The sequence below is a fragment of the Eucalyptus grandis genome, chromosome 1 (assembly GCF_016545825.1).
Source record: "Eucalyptus grandis isolate ANBG69807.140 chromosome 1, ASM1654582v1, whole genome shotgun sequence".
Lineage (NCBI taxonomy): Eukaryota > Viridiplantae > Streptophyta > Magnoliopsida > Myrtales > Myrtaceae > Eucalyptus > Eucalyptus grandis.
Window position 1 is genome coordinate 19453312 of NC_052612.1, and position 23339 is coordinate 19476650.

The 23339-nt window shown below is 36.2% G+C and overlaps 1 pseudogene; it reads right to left on the reverse strand.

Moving 5' to 3' along the window:
* Positions 1-8681: 8681 nt before the first annotated feature.
* On the reverse strand, positions 8682-21150 carry LOC104452933 (annotated as a pseudogene).
* Between the last annotated feature and the right edge of the window lie 2189 nt (positions 21151-23339).

The following is a 23339-nucleotide window of genomic DNA, read 5'->3' on the forward strand; positions in this document are numbered from 1 at the left end:
CGGGCTGACCAGACCCGACAACTGGCTCGACCAAACCTCGGCCTGCTCGACCCGGTTCGCAGTCTTCCCCGCTATTCCTTGGCTTGCCATGGCGAAGGGCGTCGCTTGTCTCTGTTGCGGCCAAGGGTGAAACGCAACGTCGCCTCGGCTGAGTACTCGGTTCTTGTCTGGGCGGAGGCACTCTGATGACGGCCACAACAAGGCGTTCATGGGATGTCTCTAACCTGCAACAAATCGCAATATAAATGCACACAGATTGGTTTTTGCTTTTGGGTTCCTCCTCCCTTCAATTGATTCTCAATGTTAACGAGCCAAAAAGGCTTCACACCTGCGCGACGACTCTGGTTGTTATTGTGAATGTAGCTAAAAGTCTGAAATTTGAGGGTCAAGATTGCGAGTAGCTGAATGATTAGAAGTTCAGGAATGAGATAAGTGCTTCCTACTACTACAATGGCTTTGGAGTCAGATCGATTCCTCGACCCTCCTCGGCAGCCGGCGAGCTCCGGTTAATTTAGCTTGTCGGCCTGGCTATAGTGGAAAAGAAAAAGAAGGGAAGGAAAAGAGAAGAAAATATAAAGAAAAAAAATTTGAAAAAAAATTTAAAAATTTTGAAAAACTGTCTACATTAGCGCTAGTTGTGTCATGTAGGCCAACCGGTGTGCATGTTAGAGATTTTTTGCCAAAATTGGCTTGTTGAACTTAATTGGTAAAAATATGATAAAATTTATAACTAAATTGGCACATTTGAAAGGCTTAAGATTGAATTGGTACAATTGCAATAAGTTTATGATTATTTGGTAATTTTCCTTTTAATAAATACTACAAATCTAGACCTCTTTGATCTGTGGTGATTACTTTTGTGAAAATCTATACTTCAAATCTCTCACATTGTTGGATGAAAAGTATTAAGGTAGTTTCCATTTATTGATCATGGCAATTCTTTACTTTCGAGGTCCATTAATCGATAGGCATTGCCACTTAATATATCAGTCACTTGATATGGTCCTTCCCATGTTGGGACTATATACCGAATTCTTCATTTTTTGTGTTAATCGGTAGTATAGTCTTCCGCACTAAGTCTCCAATTGAAAATTGTTTAACCTTATGATGTTTATTGTATGCTTTGTCAACTCGTCTCATTTGAGCAATGATATACTCTAGTGCTGGCACTCAAACTTCATTGAACTTGTCGAGATTCATATACATTGACCGTTCATAAAATCCTTCTTTAAAACATCACTTTGCAATTTAACTCCTAAGAATTGAACCCTAACTTCGAAGGGAAAGACAGCTTCTCGACCGCACGCCAACATACAATGGCTCATATAAGTACTAGGCCTCTTCGACGTCCTACATGCACACAAAACGGTGGATAAGGTCGAATTACATTGAGGTGTTTCTTAGTAGGATTAATTATAACATTATTAGAAGCTTCGGCTTTGTCCATTAGCCTGAGCACAATAAGGTGTAGAATTGATAATTTTTATTCCTCTAGACCTTGGAAAATCTACACATTTCCTAGTGAACACAATTTTTTGATCAGTTCTGACATTAAAAAAAAAAAAACAATTCTTTGATCGGTGGTAATTGTTTAGGAAATACCAAACCGGCGGATTATGTTCTCTTCTATGAACTCCTTCACTGTTTTGATATTCTTATAAGAAGCTGCCTCAACCCATTTTGCAATAGTATTGGTAGGAGCCAAGATAAAACTACGTATCTTAGTTGATGGAAGATATATCTTACTGATTATATTCATAACCAACCTTGAAATGGCCATAACTTAACTAAGGGATTTAACATTGATGCTGGAACATGCTAAATTGGTCCATGCACTTGACACAATTTGCATCTTTTGGCACAATCTACACAATCTTGGTTTATCATAGGCCAAAAAAGCCATATCAATGAAATAACCAATTCTTATACCTGCTTGATTTGCACCACAAATATCTTTATGTACTTTTGCCATTGCCAACATCAATTCATGTTTGTTTAAACATTTTGATAATACTTCCTCAACAGTCCATTTGTGTAACTTATCCCCAAGCAAAAAAGTATTTCAATGCTTGTTTTTTTATTATATTTTTTTATCTATTGTATTGTGTTTTTTTTTTTAATAAAGTAATCGATGAATGGCTTTCTCCAATCATCTTGATGCTTAGTTAATCAGTGTCAATCATAATTGTGATATCCAGAATTTCTTACATTAGTTATTTGGGTTAATACCTTGAAAAACCCCAAACTGGTACACTTGTGACAAATTTACCCAAAACTATTTTTTTGACCATGAAAAATCCCAAACTAGTACACCTGTGACAAATTTACCCCGACTAACTATAAAAAACCCTAAACTGGTACATTTATGACAAATTTACTCCAAACTAATTTATTCGACCACAAAAAACCCCAAACTGGTAAATTTGTGACTAATATACCATCCGCTAAATTAGATTAATACCACAAAAAAATTCACAAAAATTGTAAATTGTGACAAATAGAGTATAAAATCCCAAATTGGTATACCGATCAATTGTCACGTGTCATTTAACTTTATAATTTAACAAGAAAATTTAACTAAAACTAACAAAGGGTAAATTTGTCAGAAGTGTACCCGTTTAGGGTAAATTTGTCAAAGGTACACCAGTTTGGGGTTTTTGGTGGTAAAAAAAAAATAGTTTGGGGTAAATTTGTCACAGGTGTATCAGTTTGGGGTTTTTCAAGGTATTAACCCTAGTTATTTATATGTAGGATATAAATATAACAAATGTCGTGTGTGGAGTATTAGTTGGATTATTAACTTTGTAGTGGGTGCAATATCCAAAATGTATTTTTGTGTTTGTTGTTTTCTAAAAACCGGTTTCATCAGGATTGAATTAACTAGTATTGGTGCAGAAATTTAATTTTATATAGTGATGGTGATTGACGTATCACCATAGCGATTGTTAACAGAGACCGTAATGCTTCGAAAGTGTGCATCGGATAATTTCAGATTAGGAATTTATTGAGATGTGGTTTTCATAGTGTTTGATATTTTTCGCTAAATGTAATAGTGGGTTCAATTTTTTTTTTCTAATATATCAGTTTTTAGAATGAACACCGATTTCCTTGTTTATATACTATAAACTAGACATTTTAGTAACTTATCAAAATGTCCAATTTGGAACCATAGGTTTATGCCACTTGTAGCTTTTTAAACTTGAACACAAACCTTGCATTCTCCACCTAGTTTCTTTAACCCCAAGTCATCGTTACTTTAACTTTGGTTAATAAATCTTATCCCTTTATGACTTATGGATATTTTACTAAATACATTCCCTTCTTGACCAGACAAGCCACTATAGGTACTCAAGTTTTGAAAGAAAGTTTCAACTTATTCTTGAGAGAGAGAGAGATCTTCCATCACCTTTTTTTTTTTACTTCCTAATTTTGGGATTGGTGCACTGAAAGTCTTAAAACTAATTAAGAAAATGTAATTGAGTCATAAAACTTTCAAAAAGTGTAATGAAGTCTCTCCATTAACTCCATCCAACTTGATAAAAGAAACATACTGATGTGGTGTTTTTTTTTTCTTTCTCCTATATTGTAATTTCTATTATTTTCTTTTTCAAAATTTGCTTAAATTATGTTAAATAAATTTAAAAAAGGATATATATATTTTCTAAACCAAGTAAAAGAAAAGGAATAAGCCCTCATTGATAGTTGTTGCCACGGCCCCTGGGCGAGGCCTTATCAGCCCTAACAAGGGCTTTTTAGCCCAAATCTAGGGGAGGGCGCGACCCTCGCCTCAGATTTAAGTGAGAGTCATTGGCCCTTGCTTGGGGCCATCTCAAACAAATTCTTTTATCTCTTATTTTTTAATCAAGTTTGGGATTTTTGGTGTCATAAATCAAATAATTTGTCATGTTTATCCAGAGTTCATGTGCATCGAATACATGCAGTGCCGACTTTAAGTTTGGTGTTGGGCTTGAGAACACTTGGGGAGAGAGAGAAGGTGAAGCATGCAAGAGCCCGCCATTACATTGTTGCATGCCCCAAGCAATGGGAACGGCTATGAACAATTTTAACATCCGCTCTTCACCTCCGTACTTGTAATTGAAACTCTGTTATGCTCCTATGAAAGATTGGAATCAATATAATTCAGGTCCATATATTTAGCCCAGAGGCTCGACTCATCTCTTCTCTACCCCCTAATTTTGAGAACTTCCCGTCTTTAGTCTCTAAGTGAAACAAGCATGAAGATATCATTATTCATAGTGTTCAATTTGGGCTTTATTTTGGCCAACTATAGAAACGACGTCATTTCAGGTGAATCAAAATTGAGTTAGCTCTCCGACAAATCACGTAGTCGAGCAATGTTATATTTAATTGCCACGTAGGATTTCTAGCCAGGTTTGCCGGAGGTGACACTCAACCGTCCCACTTTTAAAAAAATGTGGCACTTAAGTGTCCTATCGTGCCAAATTTTGGCACTTGAGGTGTTCTTTTGCCCTTAATTTACTATGTCTAAAAATCCTGAACAAAATGATTTGGCTGAAATGCGTAATTGCACCATAATGAACATGATGATGAGTACGATTAGTAAGACTAATTTATTCGGTCTTCTGTGGACTAATGTTTTGAAAGTAACATTTTCACATACAAAAACGTTACTTACAAAAGTTGTTTTATTAACTCATTTTGAGTTATAGATTGGACGTAAATCTAACTTGAATCATATTAAAATTTAGGGATTTCCTGCAGAAGTAAGGTTACATAATCCAATATTAAGTGCATTGGAATTCAGATCCACTCAAAATTATAGTATTTTACCCAGATTGTTTAAAGGAGTATCGATTTTATGATCCTAATGAAGGTACAAGAATTATGGAATCACTGACAGTAAAGTTTCTAAAGTTTGATGCAGCTACAGAGGATAGCTATTTTCAGACTATTAAGGATAATAGTACAGTGTAGGTCACTGTGTCTTTGTCTTTACCTATAAAGACAATTGTTGAATCTCCTATACCATAAACTAAGCTTGTTGAGGTTCAAGGTACTATTCTCCAAACAATTTTTGATGAAGTTTCTCAAGCCTCTTAGGTACATAATGAAGTGGTTGTAGCTCTATTCATAAATTTGTTGGGGAAAAACGATCAGTTATACCATCGGATTATATAGTCTATTGTTAGAGCATGACCATGATATCTACTGCATGGTTGATCTAGTGACTTATACAAATGTTGTTTCTTGTCCTCAATTAAGTATGTGATTAGATACCATAAAAGACGAGATGCAATATGTGAAATACTATAGTGATTGGGAACTTTTTGACTTGCCTAAAGGTCACAAGCTAATTAGTTGCAAATAGGTGTGCAAAACTAAAAAGGATTTCCAAAAAAGATTATGGAGTTTAAAGCCAAATTGGTAGCCAAAGTTTTCACTCTGAAAGACGGGTGGACAATGAAGAAATATTTTTTCTAGTATCTTTCAAAGATTCTTTCAGAGTGAACATGACATTAATAGCTTATTTTGATATGGAGTTATGCCAAATAGAAACTATCTTTCCAAATGGACACATTTATAACGAAATGTACATAATGCAATTGGAATGTTTTGTAGCGGATGATTTAGGTAAGCTTGTGTGTGGACTGAAAAGTCTTATTCATGGTCTTAAGTAAGTTTCCAAACAATATTATTAAAGTTTCATAGTGTTGTTATTTCGTTTAGTTGAGAACAAAGTAATTCAATATATATGTATTACAAGTCAGTGGGAGGAAATTTATTTTTCTCATACTCTATACATGATATTTTGCTTATAAGCAGTAATCTTGACTTACCATATGAGATAATATAAATATTATCGAAAAAATTATGACATGGAGGACCTTGAGGCATCTTTTGTCATTTGCATTGAGGTCCATAAGGATCGTTCTCACCATATATTGATTTTACCTCAGAGGATATTTGCTGATCGTATTTTGGAAATATTTAGTGTACATCGATGCAAGCCAAGAATTGCTCCTATCATTAAGAGTGATGGATCAAATCTGTTATATTGTCCTTATTTAAATATTGAGAAAACCCAGTTAAAGGGTGTACCTTGTGTCATTGCACTTGAAAATATCATGTATGCTCAAATTTGCACTAGACTAAACATCGCTATTGCAATAAGACTTGTAAGTAGTATTAGTTAAATTTAGGACATGATCATTGAGTTACTGCCGGTAAGTTTTTTGAGGTATAAAAAAAAATGACAAAAGACTATATACTAATTTACAGACATGTACAAATCTTACAGCTAGTAGGATATTGGATGTAAACTTTGCTTGCTATTAGGATGACATGAAATCGATAATGGAATATATATTTATGTTAGTAGGAAGTGTAGTAAATAGACATCTATGTCATCTTCTACCATGTAAGCAAAGTTTGTAACATGTTTTTTAGGCTGTTACTCAGCCTATTAGGCTTTAGAATCTCATTAGGGAGTTGATCGTATTTAACTTTATGGATAGATAGACTCATACGGCTGTATTGAGACAATAACTCCATAGTGTTGTTTATTAACAACAGAAGTCCCAAGGGATCTAAACACATGGCGGTCAAATTTTTGATCATAGAGGAACGGTACAAAATTGTGACATTATAATAGAGCATAATTACAGTTCACTAACTAAAGGACTTTGCTCTTTTGTTCTTGAACGGCATGTCATTTATATGGGCTTAGGAGTATCATGAGATGCCGCATTTAGTGGGAGCTGTTTTCAGTTTTACTCTAATAAAGATTACATTTTGTGTTTGTTACATTTAGTAACGATTTGATATGTATTAACTTTTGCATTTAATAAAATATTTTTGGATGTATTGTCATTATGTTGAATGCATATTGATAATCTCAAGATATTGTATAAACCTTGAGTGAAGGCTGAGGGCATCCGGTTATTAGCCTTAATATATTTCTTGTTACACATAAATAAATGTTAACTATAAAGACAAGACATATGTGAGTTTATTGAAATCATAAAGACATTATCTAGTGGTACATGTTTTTGTGACACTTAAGGTAAGAGAATGGTGACTAATAAATTTGATATCTCTATAAGGGTTTTTATTCATTTAACACACTACCATAATGAATCCATATCAATAAAATTAAAATTGTTGGAGGAAACTCCTATCAGATTTTGAAACTGACAAAACTTTGATTCTGAAGGATACCAGACTTCTATGTAAGTCTTTCAAAGTCTATCTTACATCAGAACACTCTGACAAGTTCCAGATTGAATGCAAGTGAAGAATGGAGACTTAATCAGATTCGGGATTATTTTTCTTCCTTCAAGGCTTTAGTATGTACAGGATATATTAGGCTTTATGGTTGGAAATATCACCTATCATATTGGTTATCTTTATTGAAATCAATTTCGAAGTAGCAAATCATTTTGGAAGGCAAGCTTATTTGGAAAAAATTTACTTATGGAAACCAAAACCTGATTGTATGGGTGACCAGGATTGACGGACTTTCATCTCAATTTTCAAACGGCTCGAGATCTCCTTGATTGATTTTGTCCAATGGGTTGATTAGAAGAATTCCTCTAGAAAGTGCCAACGGTTGACAATGCATGGAGGAGCATTTAAGGAGGTTTTTAAGTCATTTGATAGAGAGCGTGAAAGCAGAATTCCAAAGTTTGAAGCTTCCAAGAATCACTCGTCCTTCATCATTTAGTGCTTAAACTTGTATTCGAAAGAGAGAAATTTTAGAGAGTGACTTTGTGAGAGCAATATAATCTCTTCACTGAAAAGTCGAGATCACAAGGCTGTAACATTCTCCTTCGATTCATAGTGGAAACCAACCAGAAGGTTGTCAGCATGGAGCGTGGACATAGGCTTGATCTAAGCCGAACCATTATAAATCTTGTGTTCATTTTCTCTTCCTTGAACTTCTTTATTTTATTTACTGCGATATATCTCTGTGCTTTAAAATAGTTGTTAAAGTCTGAATCCTTCTGCAAAGTCTGTAGTTCATCAGACTTAGTTTAAAAGTAAAACATTTTCACTGCAATTTTTTTTAAAAAGCTGTTTTCACACCTATTCACCCCCTCTAGGTGTTTATACTAGCCCTTTCAAAAAACACTTGTGATTATGGAAGATTTTGTGTGTATACGTGCAGTTACCGTCATGGTTTGGTATTTGAGACTTTATGGGATATGATTGACTATTAAGAATTATTTCTAGACCAAGGTGCACACATACAATACAATACAATACAATTTCAATTAATATAGTCAAAGTGGGAGAATGTAAGAGTTTTTCTAGTGTGGGCTACATTAATTGATATTGTATTTTACTGTTTTATGGGGTGGGTCTAAAATGAGATAAAATGTTTCTTAATTAGTCTTATATAAGACTGACTAGTATGGGCGGAGTTGAATTTGGCCCGTAATGAGAGAGTCTGGTTAGAAACTCTATAAATAATGCCCAAATTTCTCATTATATTATAATTATTACAATTATCCTCACAAAGGAGTGTTTACTTAGCGCTAAAAGGTAAGGGGGCCATCTTATTATCTTATTGAGGTAGTGATACAGAGGGCAATAGAGAAGAAGTTCTTGAGTTTTGATTATCGCTATTCCGCATCAAGAACGGGGGTCCAAATCAGGTATGTAAATCTTTTTACATAATTACATATGTATTCTTATTTCTAGTTTTGGAGATCTTGGGTTGTGCTTCCGCGTCTTACATTGGCATGTCCATGAGGCGACCTTGCAAGGCGAAGCCATCTCTCTTGGGATAGTAATTTAGCAAACTTGCAGTACACACACACACACACACACACACACACACACACACACACACACACACATGAGCAAGCTATATTAGTCAAACCAACCTAAAAATACAAAAAGTAGCAAAATCGTTAAGTCTTTCTTATCCTGAAATTGATTATTCATGATTTCGAGTGCATTTACCTTCTCAAAGCCTCTTCGTTGGTCTCCTCGTTGGACGTGGGGTCGCACACCCCGCTCTCCAAGTTAACCATAGAAACGGGCTTCTTCAACAATGCTTCACCAGTTTTGACCAGGTCGTTTAGGTTCTTTTTCATGGCCACATCCACGAATGACAAAACACCACTCAATGTATCATCCTGAAAAATCAAGCCATGAAGATGTGATGATCAGTAATTTTCGTCTGGGGAATCTTTCATACGAATAACTGTAGATACCTGGATCCTAAAATAATTGTCTTGGAGGTTTAGGGCTTGAAACACGGCGGAGAGGTGGAAGTCGACCATGTCCGCGCTAGCTTGACTGAAGACGTCAATCAACGGGGAACCACCGATGGTCAACCTACCCAGCACTCCCCACTTGGCCGCTTCATGTGCTGTGTATTTCCCATTTGTTAGGGAAATCCCTTATGATGTTTTGAAGATGACAAAATAAATCAAAGGCTACTAACGTGTTTAATGGTTGAGTAATAGACTATGCAGATGATAGAACATGTAAAGGATATTGTCAAAGTCTATACTTGGAAGACTACCAGAAAACTGAACATAACATATGTCCAAAGTCTATTTTGAAGATTGCCAGACTTTAGTGTTAATGTCTGTTTTACATCAGAAGTCTGCCCACTCTGACAAATTCTAGATTGAACGTGAATGAAGAACTAGAAGACAGACTCTATGCTGAAGCTGAACTTATTTAGACTATGTTTAGACGTTAAAGCTAAATCTGTTCAGAAACAAACTATGTTTAGACTGACGTTCAGATTGTAAAGTTTATTACACTCAGACTCAGATTGTAAAGTCTATTGTACTCAGACTCTACTTCAGACAGAACCTGACAGATTCAGAACGAAGCAGATTTAAAACGAAACAACTCGACAAATCGTAACACAAGCCCCAATCATATAATGGCTAGTGATCTTATTTGGATTCTACATCAAGATTGATTTGATTGACTCAATCTAATTGATTGACATTTGGATCTTGAAGACAAGAACTTTCTATACGGAGAAGCTCTACTTATGGAAACTAAGATTCTGTTTGTATGGGCGATCGGAATCAATTTGGGATTCTACTTTTGTCACTCAACGGCTACCAAATCTTCTAGATACAGATCTGTCTAATGGGTAGATTTGAAGACGATCCTCAAGATACTGTCCAACGGCTAGTTTGGAAGTGGATGAGTATTTAAGGAAATCAAGGACCGATGAGCAAGTAAGAGACGGAGCGTAGAATTTATAATTCCAAAGTCTGAGCGAACTTCGAGCATACACTTGTCATTGGTGAGCTTAAACGTTTGTGATCGTGAGATAGTATGATCTAGTACTAAGTGTTTGCACTCAAAATTGTAATCTCTTGTTGATTGCATAATGGAATCCAGCTAAAAGGCTGTTAGCGTGGGAGAGTGGACGTAGGCTTGATCTAAGCCGAACCACTATAAACCTTGTGTTCTTATTCTCTTTCCCTGAACTTCTTTATTTTGTTCGTAGTTCTATTTAACTGTTAAAGTCTGAACTCGCTCAAAGTCTGTTGTTCTTCAGACTCAGTTTCAAAAGTGTGTTGTTATTTAGACTCAAGTTAAAAATAAAGGTTTTCACTGCATTTTACAAAATCTGTTTTTACACCTATTCATCCCCCCTCTAGGTGCTCTTACTAGCCTTTTCAATTAATATCGGAGCTTGTGTACTCATTTAATTGAAGTGTTTTTACTTCTGAGTTAAAGATCTATGGTTAGTATGTTGGCTCCGGGTTTGGTTGAAGGCCAAAGCAACACCAAACCACCATATTTTGATGGAAAAAAATACAACGTGTGGAAGAACAAAATGAAAGCATTTCTAAGATCTAGAGATCCCTTGCAATGGGATGTTGTGGAAAAAGGAATCAATCCCACTGCTGCGTCTACATCAAATAAGAATGGCAAAGACAAAGAAACCAAACCTCCTGCTCCTATGTCTCGGACGGAGATGTCCAAAAGATAAGCTCTTGATGCAAAAACCATTTATTCTTTATATTGTGCTTTGTCTCCTGCTGAATATAACCGAATTTCTTCATGTGAAACAGCTAAGGAAGTCTGGGATAGACTTCATGTCACTTATGAGGGAACTGATCGTGTAAAGGAGACAAAAATAAATTTTCTGCTTGGCAAATATGAATCCTTCAAGATGAAGCAAAGAGAGTCGATTGGAGATATGTTCAGCCGTTTTATAGAAATTGTAAATGGTTTAGCATATCAAGGTCAACCAATTTATTCCCCAATGAAGGTCAACAAACTCTTGGGAGGTCTCTCAAAAGATTGGAACCATGTTAAGACCTCAATCTGGGAGACTCAGAGGATTATGCCACTCTCCGTTGATGAATTGATTGGCACTCTTCAATCCTACGAAGTGAAACAAATCGTTGATGAAGATCCCAAAGGTAAGAAGTCCATCGCTTTAATATTTAATGCTAATTATGATGATATAGACTCAGAAAATAACATGGACGACGAAGAACTTGCTTTTATGATCAAGAAATTGAAAAAGCTGAGTAGACAAGGAAAAAAATTCGGTGAAAGAAGACAATACAAGTAGAATGGGCAGAAAAGAACCATGAAAGAAGATGACAAGCAAGAAAATATATGTTTGATGGCACATTCAGAATCAGAGTTTGACTCAGACACTGACTCAGAATAAGAGTTTGACTCAGACACAGACTCAGAATCCGATGAGGAAATCGAGATAAGTCATTCAAAAATTCCTATCAAAGTTTCAAAGTATATAAATGAGCTTTGCTTAAATATCAAATCTTCTCTTAAAATGATCTCCGAACTTAAAAAAGAGAATTCTCGGCTTAGGCAATAGGATCTTTCTCAAAAAGAAAATTTTGAAATTTTGCAAAAAGATTTTCTACAAACAAAAGAAAGTCGAGATTTACTTGTTAAAGAAGATGATTCTTTGAAGAAAGAATTTTCAAATATTTCGACAAGATTTTCAAATGGTTCAAAAACATTAGAGCATATTCTTTCCATACAAGTACCTTACTATAATAAGTTGGGACTTGGTTTTAAAAAGGAAAGTGATTCTCTAATAGATTTTCCTATAGTCAAGGAGAGACTTAGACAAAAACCTCATAGACTTGCGTATAAGAAGCATTTTCAAAAAATCTTTACAAAACCTGTTGGTCGAAATGTCCTCAAGTGTTCAAATTGTGGAGATTCGGAACACTTTGAGAAAGAATGTCCTAAAGTCTGGAGATCTGTTAAAAAAGATTTGGTAAAAATATCATATTCTACTAACTCTCATGGATCCAAGAAAAAATGGGTACCAAAGAAAATGTGAGTTGTTTTTGTAGGATATAAAGAAGAAAGAAGAAAGAGAATTTGGTAAGGAAGGTAAATTTTTTAATTTGATTTGGACACATAATTCTCATATTCGACATATCCTTGATTGATTTAGATTTTATTATGACCGTATTCTATGATTTGAAGAAAAAATCGTGTGATTATTTTTGATATCTTGCTCAGAGACAATTAAGTTCATTTTGATTTTATACTATCAGATTTTATCATATTTTGCCAAATAGAATTCTGTTTTACGTGATATTAATTTTTTATGCAAGATATTACTAAATACTCAAGGATTTCATTCTCCCTGATTTTATTGTGCATAATATTCTTTTCTTAAATACTTTGTTATGATGAGTTTAGAAAGAATATTTGATTATTCTTGAAGATTTTCTATTTTGCTCTAACGAAATGGAAGGATCCAAATTGATGGATACCAAAAAGGAAATGAATGCATTGCAGGAAATTCTATAAGGAAAGAATGATTGCGAGTTTATGTAGGTGCAAGCAAAAAGGTATCTCATGCGAAGATTGGTAATTATTTTTTTTTAATCAATGGTATATTGCAAACATATACCTTGGGTAAGAGAATATTTTTTTTCTTGCCTTGCAAATCTCTACGTGCATTTATCATAATTTTGGATGATTGTTTATTATATTGCAAATATGTTTTGTCATAAACATAAGGCATTGCATTTCTTTTTAAATTGCTTGATTTGGCACGTGATAAAAATATCTACTTTCTTTTTGCGAAATGCATCAATAATACATTTTTGAGATTTATGCTTAAGGAAATCCCTTTGATCTTGGAAGATATTATTGCATATTCTTGGATATTCTTGCTATATTCTTAGAAGATATCTTATATCTAGCAAGTTTTGATTCACAAATCAGAAGAAGGTATTACGTGATATTTTTGCAAGGATTGTTATCCATTATATAAGAATTTGCAGGTGACAAAAGAATCTTCCATATAGATTTTGGAAAGCTTGATCTGAAAATTATGGAGATTCTATACTATCTTCTGGAGGCTTAAAGATTCCCTTCCTTGTGCAAAGTTTTTGCAAATTGTTAAGGAAATCCTTAATGTGTCGTATGAAAGGTTGAGTAGTTCTAAATTTAATTTTATATATGCTATCCAATTTATTTATTTGAAGAAATGACATTATATATTATGCGGATATTATTACAGCTTATTTGTGCAAAAAGTTCGTTAAGTTTATGCAGGTTGAATTCAAGAATAACTTGATTGAAGAAAATAAATTTTTGCCTTGAATTTCAAAATGTAAGTGATCATTGCAAATATTGTTGCTACAAAGAAAATAATGGAAAAAATATTTTGCTCAATGTGCACAAGCCACAATTAGTGCTATTCGCAAATATTGTCATGATGACAGGGGGAGAAAGCGAATCCAAGAGAAAGGAAAGAATCGTGATCACCTAAAAAAGGCAACAAATTGAGAGGGAGCCTTGATCAATTATGGAAAAATATTTTTGAATCGATCATGATTTTGATTATTATTGAAGGAAGGAAAAGGTAAATGTGTTAGAACTTGTTAAGTTCTACAAAATCCGGTTAGTGCATCTTTTATTACCTTTTGTCATTAACAAATTTCTTATTGATATTATCATTTTATTATGACAAAATGGGTCAAGTGAATTTTATAATGAATCCGTGATTTTTATTGGATATTTACTATTAGATATGATCAAAGTGAGCTATTGCATATCTTTAATATTAGATTTACTTTATAAAAGCTGATTTTTGGAAATTATGTTTCATGCAAGACATATATGTTATCTTTTTATATTCTCTACGTGATACTTTTATAGCTTTTTGATTATGACAAAAAGGGGGAGAGAATATAAATATGCATATGTGTTGATTGGTTGATATTATATTATTGAGTTGCAATTATTTTTCTATATATTGTTATGCTCAATCTATTTGCTGTCTTTTGATTCAAATCACATTTTTTGAAAATCTAAAATTTTGATGATTGATTTATCAATATTTTAGAAAGTGTGATTACACATATGCATATTCAGAGATTGTTTTGTCATCATCAAAAAGGGGGAGATTATTAGGGAAATCCCTTATGATATTTTGAAGATGACAAAATCAATCAAAGGCTACTAATGTGTTTAATGGTTGAGTAATAGACTATGCAGATGATAGAACATGTAAAGGATATTGTCAAAGTCTATACTTGGAAGACTACTAGAAGACTGAACGTAACATATGTCCAAAATCTATTTTGAAGATTGCCAGACTTTAGTGTCAAGGTCTGTTCTACATCAGAAGTCTGCCCACTCTGACAAATTCCAGATTGAACGTGAATGAAGAACTAGAAAACAAACTCTATGCTGAAGCTGAACTTATTTAGATTATGTTCAAATCTAAAGCTAAATCTGTTCAGAAGTAGATTATGTTTAGACTAACGTTCAGATTGTAAAGTCTATTGCATTCAGACTTAGATTGTAAAGTCTATTGTACTCAAACTCTACTTCAGATAGAATGAAGCAGATTTAGAACGAAACAACTTGACAGATCGTTACACAAGCCCCAATCATATAACGGCTAGTGATCTTGTTTGGATTCTACATCAAGATTGATTTGATTGACTCAATTTAATTGATTGACATTTGGATCTTGAAGACAAGAACTTTCTATACGAAGAAGCTTTACTTATGGAAACCAAGATTATGTTTGTATGGGCAATCGGAATCAATTTGGGATTCTACTTTTGTCACTCAATGACTACCAAATCTTTTAGATACAAATCTGTTTAATGGGTAGATTGGAAGACGATCCTCAAGATATTGTCCAACGGCTAGTTTGGAAGTGGATGAGTATTTAAGGAGATCAAGGACTGATGAACAAGTAAGAGACGGAGCGTAGAATTTATAATTTCAAAGTCTGAGCGAACTTCGAGCATACACTTGTCTTTAGTGAGCTTAAACGTTTGTGATCATGAGAGAAATACCAAAATAGTGACTTAGTGAGATAATGTGATCTAGTACTAAGTGTTTGCACTCAAAGTTGTAGTCTCTTGTTGATTGCATGGTGGAATCCAGCTAGAAGGCTGTTAGCGTGGGAGAGTGGACGTAGGCTTAATCTAAGCGGAATCACTATAAACCTTGTGTTCTTATTCTCTTTCCCTGAACTCCTTTATTTTGTTCGTAGTTCTATTTAACTATTAAAGTCTAAACTCGCTCAAAGTTTGTTGTTCTTCAGACTTAGTTTCAAAAGTGTGTTGTTATTCAGACTCAGGTTGAAAATAAAGGTTTTCACTACATTTTACAGAATCTATTTTTACACATATTCACCCCCTCTAGGTGCTCTTACTAGTCATTTCATCCTCAACCTTGCTAGTACCTGTTCCGAGCGAGATAACCAAGAACCTTTGGTAAATTATTGGCTTTATAGCGAAGAAGTCTGAACTCCCTCCCATGATTGTCTTGGTCACACCTCTCCCATCGCAACCAATGTCTATGGGAATATCACATATAATTAGTTTTTGTCTCATCTTATTAGAGAACAAACTCTCGGTATTCAAGTCATTTTGTTGCAGAGTTTTAGACTGAACCAATCAAGCTATGTGGCGAGCAATTATTGAGATTTCATCTATAAGGAGGCCAATACGATTATATTACCGGATTATTTGCGGCTCCGCTCCCATCAATGAGGTTGAATTCTCTCACTTTGCCTGTGGAGTCCTTGGTTTCAAACTTATGGGTTGGGAGATAAGTTGGAGCAGCCAAGGGCGAAATACATATGTCTAAGAGCAACGCATCCACACTCGGATCTTTCTTCACCTGGTGATAATTTTGAAGAGAATAATGTTGGTTATCCTTGTAAGAGTTCATGGTCTGTATATCCTTAAAACCATAAATAAATTTCAAGAAGATGATGAAGAGATGAATGACTTGGTAGCTAGAGAAAATAGTTGGCTGAAGGCTGTTGAAATCGAACGTCGGTATCACGACATTTGTCAATGTTTGGTGCAATCTTTGGTCTCCAAGCTCCTCCCTCACGACCTCGTGAAGGTATTTTCCATCGTATTTGGGTCCCGCCATGTCTTTAATCATCTTCGTGACCGGTTTGAAAGGGCAACTGCATAGTTTTAAGGACATTTATAAATTTCGATGAGTTAAGAGATAATTAAATTGTGACATCATAGATTTTCAGTCATGTTTTCAATTAAATAAATCGGGCATTTCATCGACGCGCCTATATGGCTGTTCTCAAAGCTGATCACTCTCGAGATAATTAGGGAATTTTAATGCGATAGACCTGAGAATTTGACCAAGAATCGACTATTCAACCGTGCTCATCTTTAGAGGCCATTACGGCACAGTTTTAAAATTGAATTGAGATCAGAGATAGGTCAGTTTGACTGAGATGTGTGGCTAATCATGGGTGACACCACTAAATTGAAAAATTCTCGTTGGCTGGCATTAGACTGATTTTTCTATCGTTTTGGTACCTTATGTCCATATTTGAATCCTCGAGATTTTCACGACAACCGAGAGTCGCCAATGTGTTGAGTGGGTTCATTGTGGCTCGAAAAAAATCGACCACGAGTCATTTGCACTTAAAATTTCTGAAACGTACCCGGTAGCCTAGGTCATGCTAAAAACACGCAATATTGAAATTGATTGTGAATTTGAGTCCAATTTCAGAAATTGAAAGTTCTGTCATGTCATAATTAATTCTAAGAGCATCGACTCAGTCTTAAAATATTTTTCTACAACCCGAGACTTTTTGGGAAAGAGTCGTTCTAGGGCCGTTTTTGTTCAAAAAAAGGCAGGGATCGTTTTTTATCACAAAATTGGGAAGCAAGTGGGCTATATCGGTGAGGAAAAATATCGATTTGGTCGAGGACTCGACAACAGGATTCATTGAGGCTGGCTTGTGTTGAATTAAGCAAGAATAAGTGTCAATCGGAGGGAAAATGCTTGAAATTTGCAGCTCCCTCTTTCCTATAGCTTTTGGACCATTTTAAAGGTTGTAGATGGAGCATGGGTGGCTGATTTTTGAGGCCAAGGGATGTAGCTGTGGATGGGAATGGTCTTGGGGGACAAATGAGGAGAAACTAAGGCTTGGTGGCCCCCATGCCCCCTCCTTATCCCTACCGGTCGGTAGCCTCTCCTTCTTCATTCTTCTTGCTGCCTTGAAGCTCAAAAAGCCGAACTAGAAGCTGCCTTGCTGTCAAGCCACTGCCGAAGCTTGCCGGTTTAGCCGCATGCCACCACCGCACGCCATCGCGCCTCGCCCTATTGCACACGCCATCGTCGTTCCTGGCTGTTGTTTCGCCCAGGCGTGGTGCCCTGGACATTTCTCGAGCCGGTCGCAACTAGCTGTCACCGGAGCTGCTTTGCCACCCACTAAGCCGTCGTGGAGCTGCTGCAACTTGTCTGTCTCCTCCGTCGGCCTTGTCTCGCTCAAACAGCCACTGAAGCCGCCCCATCCAGAACCGAACAGAGGCCAAGTTTAGTGGGTTTCCAGCAACTTGTTGGCCCGTTTTGAGGTTGTTTCTGACCCCGGAAGTTAGGCCCGCCTTGGAGAGAAGTGAGCCTCATTGCATCCTCGGCGATTTGAACCGATTTGATCGCCAAACAAGTGAGTTTAACTCACTAATTCTCGCTTAGTAAGTTAATCATGCTTAGGGGTTGTTTAGTTTAGACTAAGATGGATTAGGTGGTTAGATTATATTTGATTAGTGAATTTAATTATTTGTTGATGCATGTTAGGTGGTTAGTTAGTGCAATTAACAAGTAAAAATGTTCTAGTATTTATTGAACGAATCTTGAAATTTTTCTGGTTCGTTTCGGCATCCAATTAGGCATTACGGACCTAAGTTGGATTTAATAGCCAGTGATCGGAATTTTATGCTCGTTATCATGGTGTGATCTGTTTATTTATTTGAGCTCTAGTTTGTGCTAAATTGATTTAATTGTGATTTTAGGATTTTATTCCTAAATTAATTAATTTTGGTAATTAATGGGAAAATTACCGGGCATCGGTCTACAGTGCCAAAAATATGTTTTGGGACTGCTGGAAATGGTGGGATGTTCAAAAGTAAAATTATGATATTTTGGCTAAGGCCGACCGTGTACCCACATACAGTTATTTTTATCGGGTATGATAAAAATGATAAATTGATTGAATGGTCGAGATGGTATCTTGTAATGGACGATAGCAATATAATAAGTTTAGTAAGAGCAATATTATCAGCTTAGAGAGAGAGAGAGAGAGAGAGAGAGAGAGAGAGAGAGAGAGAGAGAGAGAGAGAGAGAGCATTATTAGTGTGCTATATTAGCCTGAGGGCGATATGTCAGCTTAGCGAGAGCAATACACTGTTTATCAGTTTAGCAAGAGCTATATTATCTATTTATCAGCTTAGAGCGAGTAGTCCTATTATGGGTGGACTTATAGATAGTATTGAATGGACCGACCAAGAGAAGGTCATGGTGACATGTAATCGACTAGGCCGATTGATCAATGATTTGATCTAATGTTATGAATTGATTAGTTGATGTGATTTGAGGCATCTATAAATGATATTGATTTGTAGGATGGAACTGAGGTCAAGGTGAGTCCTCTGACCCATGTTGTACTTAGGCAGCCCTTAGGGCATATTGGCTTCCTAATCGGGTCTTAGTGAGGTAGAACTTGCTTAGATATTGTCTCACTGGTTATTGTATAACCATTTTTAGGTCCTTAGATGGTGTTGGTGAAGGACCGGAAGCCTCGAAGTTTAAGAGGTGAAGCCCGGAGAATCGGCGATCTTGTCTGGCTAGTTAGTCATATGACAATTCTCTTTTGTAGGGAGCTGATCCCTTTTGTAAACTTTTATGTATAGACCTGTGTGTTTATAAAAAATGTATTTCGTGAAAATTGGCCATACCTTCTTATTCCATTATTTTATTGTCTGGGGATTTTATATCTGCTTCCGCATACGTATTAAAATGAATAGGGTCAGCGATGCGTCCTAGGACGTCGCTAGTTAATCGACCAGTGAGGGATGGGCGCACGCTTGAGGATCAGGGTGTGACATAAACGATGAAGAAAGATTAGCAACTCCTTCATGCTTTTTCTTTACCTGTCTTAGGGGAAGATTTTAGGGCAGTGATTGAGGTGGAAGTCTTTGATGTCTTTTGCGGCGAATACAGGGCGGTTGTTTCCATTGGGAGTGGTTAGTGTTAGAGAAAACTCCTTAATTGTTTTGAAGCTGACAAAACCTTTCCAAAAAGTCTAGTCTGAAGACATGTAGACTCAAGTGTTATAGTTTGAAGGACTCCAGACTCTCCCGTCAAAATCTGAAGATTGTTAGACTTTAATCTCAAAGTGTGACCACACTGACAGATTCCAGACCGACGAGAGAAGACTTATCCAGATGCGAGTTTATCTTTAAGGATTCGGTTCGTATGGTTTGTGGAAGATCTTACGGCTGGAGATAACACATTGTGATTAATTATTCTTATTGGAATCAATTTGGATAATCAGATCTCTTGAAAGGCGAAGTATACTTGGAATGTTCTACTTATGGAAACCAAGATCCTGATTGTATGGGCAAACATGATTGATGGGCTATCATCACATTCCTTAAACGACTCGAGATCTACTTGATGATTCTGTCCAACGGGTAGATTGGAAGAACTCATTTGGAAAGTGCCAATGGTTGTAGAGGCATGGAGGAGTATATAAGGAAGACTCTTAAGTTGTTCGAGTATGTGCGTGAAAGAAAAATTCCAAAACCTGAAGCTCTTAGTTCTTTGCTATTTCAATCGTTGAACTTAACTTGTACTCAAAAGAGAGATCAAACACTTGTTGGACTTTGGAGGAGTGTAGTAGAGTTTCTACACTGTGAAGTTAAGAACGTGAGACTGTAAAATCTCTTTTGGTTCATAGTGAATTCTAGCCAGTGGGCTATTAGTGCGGGAGAGCGGACACGAGGCTTGATCTAAGCCGAACTACTATAAAACTTTGTGTTTCTATTCTCTTTCCCTGAACTTCTTACTTTAATTTGTAACTTTATACATCTGCTTATAACTGATTACATCTTCAGTCTATTATCTTCTAAAGGCGATTTATTTTCATTAAGTCTTGCAAAAATTTCTTTTAACACCTATTCGCCCCCCTCCAGGTGTTCTTACTAGCCCTTTCAGTTAGCATGACAGTAAAGAGGCCGCTAGTGCTTGTTCCAGAAATAACATCAAAGTAGTCTACAATTCTTGTGTCTTTGCCATCTAGTTTCTGCAAAATTCATAAAAATTTTTTAGGTGGAGATTGATGTATCATATCTGGGTTACTAAAAATTGGTTGCATGTATCTTATATATGCAGAAAACAGTCCAGTCCTTTTAAAGTATGCTTAGAACATGCATGTATAAAACCTTTTACTAGCATGCGTGCATCACGAGAACTACATGCAAATCATTAAATGCATAATAAACCCATTGAATTTTGTTTTGTTCACTATAATTGATAAAAACTTTCTTGCTAGGCAAAAATCTCTAAAGATTCTGAAGCATGTGAATTCGCTAACAAAATTGGTGAAATGTACTAATAACGGATATGATAAAAGTCATCACGAGGGTACTCACCTGAAGCTCGGACTCTAGAAAATTAAGAACAGTTCCGGGGATAAGCCCTCTTATCCCACCACCATCAATGCTGAGAACAGTGATCAGATTTCCGTAAGTCGGAGGCTGAAGGGGTATGCTCATTGTTCGTTCCATTTGCAAATCGAGGTGAAAAAAATGAAACAAAAGGAAGTACTAACAGTATGCACTCTTGGTTCCTTTGGGTGTTGTTAGAGAGAGGGAAAAGAGGAAATCTTTTGAGCAAGTGTATCAAGTTTGGAGAAATAGCTAGTTTGCGGGATGGCTTTACAATGCATGAGTCATGCGTATTTATTTATTTATTATTATTATGTTTTTTTGGAGATAGGAGGAACCAGCTTGCAGTCGACAGCCGCGCCCGTAAACCCCCTGGTGACGCTAGCGCAGGACCCACCATCACAACGTCACTCTTAATACACTTAGCGTCTCCTGCCAGCCCCCTTGCGTTGCAAGGGCTTCGAACCTCTCCCCTCCTACGCAAAGGGTCACTGAAGCCTACCCAGCGGAGCCACCACAGTCGGTGGTGTCATGCGTATTTATTGTCTCTCATTCCCTCCCATTTTCCACCGTGTTTCATGAAACACTACGACTCAACTTTGACCGGAATTGGGCGAAGTTGCTTGGAATTGTTTACGTTGGACCCTAGACTCTTCAAGTTTGCAAGATCATGTTCAAAATTCTAGATTTAAAAAGACTTCGTCAATATGGTAATGAGGATCGGAATTAGGTCTATCTTCTGATCAGTCTTCAGTCACCAATGCACGCGGTGAAATTTTGGTGAGACTTTTAAGAGAATTGTAGGTTTGCACACAGCTTGAGAGCCATAATAGAGTGCAACTTGTACTTGGCCATGATAGTGACTTGCGACGGACCAATAACGTTTCCCGTACTAAGGGCTCAATTTAGGTTAATTTGTTCACACTTGCTAAACAATCTGCTCTTGGGTTAGCTTGTCTTCTTTGTTAGAATTAGACGCTCAAACATAATGAAATACAAAGTAAAAATGAGAAAGAGAAATCAAGATACAAGGTTTCTCCTGGTTTGCAGTTAAATTAATGCTATATTAAGCAGAGAATTTCACTATAATTAGTACATCGCATGTTAAAGAACATTACCTCTCTCCATTTTTTAAAGATTTTTCTAGGACTAATATCCACAGTACGTAGTTTTTGCTTGTGGTGTTCAAAGTCTCCTTTAGTGTTAGACAAGATGAATGGATGAAAATAAGATGAAAGCAATTGAAGCTGGTAATTGTAGAATAGGCCACGTCCGACTCTTGTAGTGCACTATTTTTGTAATTGGTGGGGACCTCTCTATAAATAAGCAGCCCACCTTCTTGACTTGAATGTATAGAGAAGAAAAGAAAGAGTGGAGTGTGTTAAGAGTGTGCGATGTCTAGTGAGTACGTGTGTGCAACAATTATGCGATGAATGCCATGAGAAGTGGTGTGTGTAGTAAGTGTTGCGTTGAATAAAGAGAGAAGTGAAGCAGTGTGTTTGCATGAGCGTGTTGAATGTCTATTGCTTGTAATAACAAAGAGTGCTATTGCGAGTTAGTGTTCACTTGATCCTCTACATTGTACTTTTTTGTTACAACCTTCGATCACAAGAGAAAAATATTATAAAAGTTCTCTAGCTTTCTTATTGATGAGGAGTATGAACCACACCTAATATTCTTCACAAGATTAAATGCACGATGTTATAACAATGATCATGCATTGCTCAGATGGACCACGTGCGATGACCATTCTAACTCTAGTTTTCATTTAACTGAAGGTCCGCAAAGGCGGCGAATACTCGGTCGTCCTGTGTAAGGCCTGGGAAAATCAACGAATGCAATTTATCCATCGGTATTAGGTATCTGAGATCGATTGATGAAGACAGTTTTGAGATGCTCTGTCATGGAAATTTCAAGAAAGGACACATGGTCAGACCCAATCAAGATGCAAACCGAGTTCTCGATTCTCAGAGCTTTAAACATAAGAGGAGGGCTTTGCTTTCTGGGAGGGAGAAAATGAACGCGAATGGGATTGGGTCAAGACATACGGGTCCTTCTCATGCCTTAGAATTCTTGGAAACGAGACGTTGGGTTTTACTGTCCATTAGTTTGTTTCCATTTCCTGGAAAATATCTACTTTGGCGTATTGTAATAATGACTTTAGGAGTCGCAGCTAATTATGTCAGAGTGTATAGGTGGAATAATTCAAAGAATATGCCGGTATTCCTGCTAAACGTTTCTTTCTAGTACTCAAGTTATTCTACTTATCTTGAGAAAATCTGGACTAAACTTTTTTCTAGTAAACTTTAGGTCTCAAGGAGGATTAACTTATATTCATTGATTGTCCTTAATCCATGTGCACTTGTTGACTAACACCATCCATTTTCTTCTTGTTTGAGCCATAGCTTG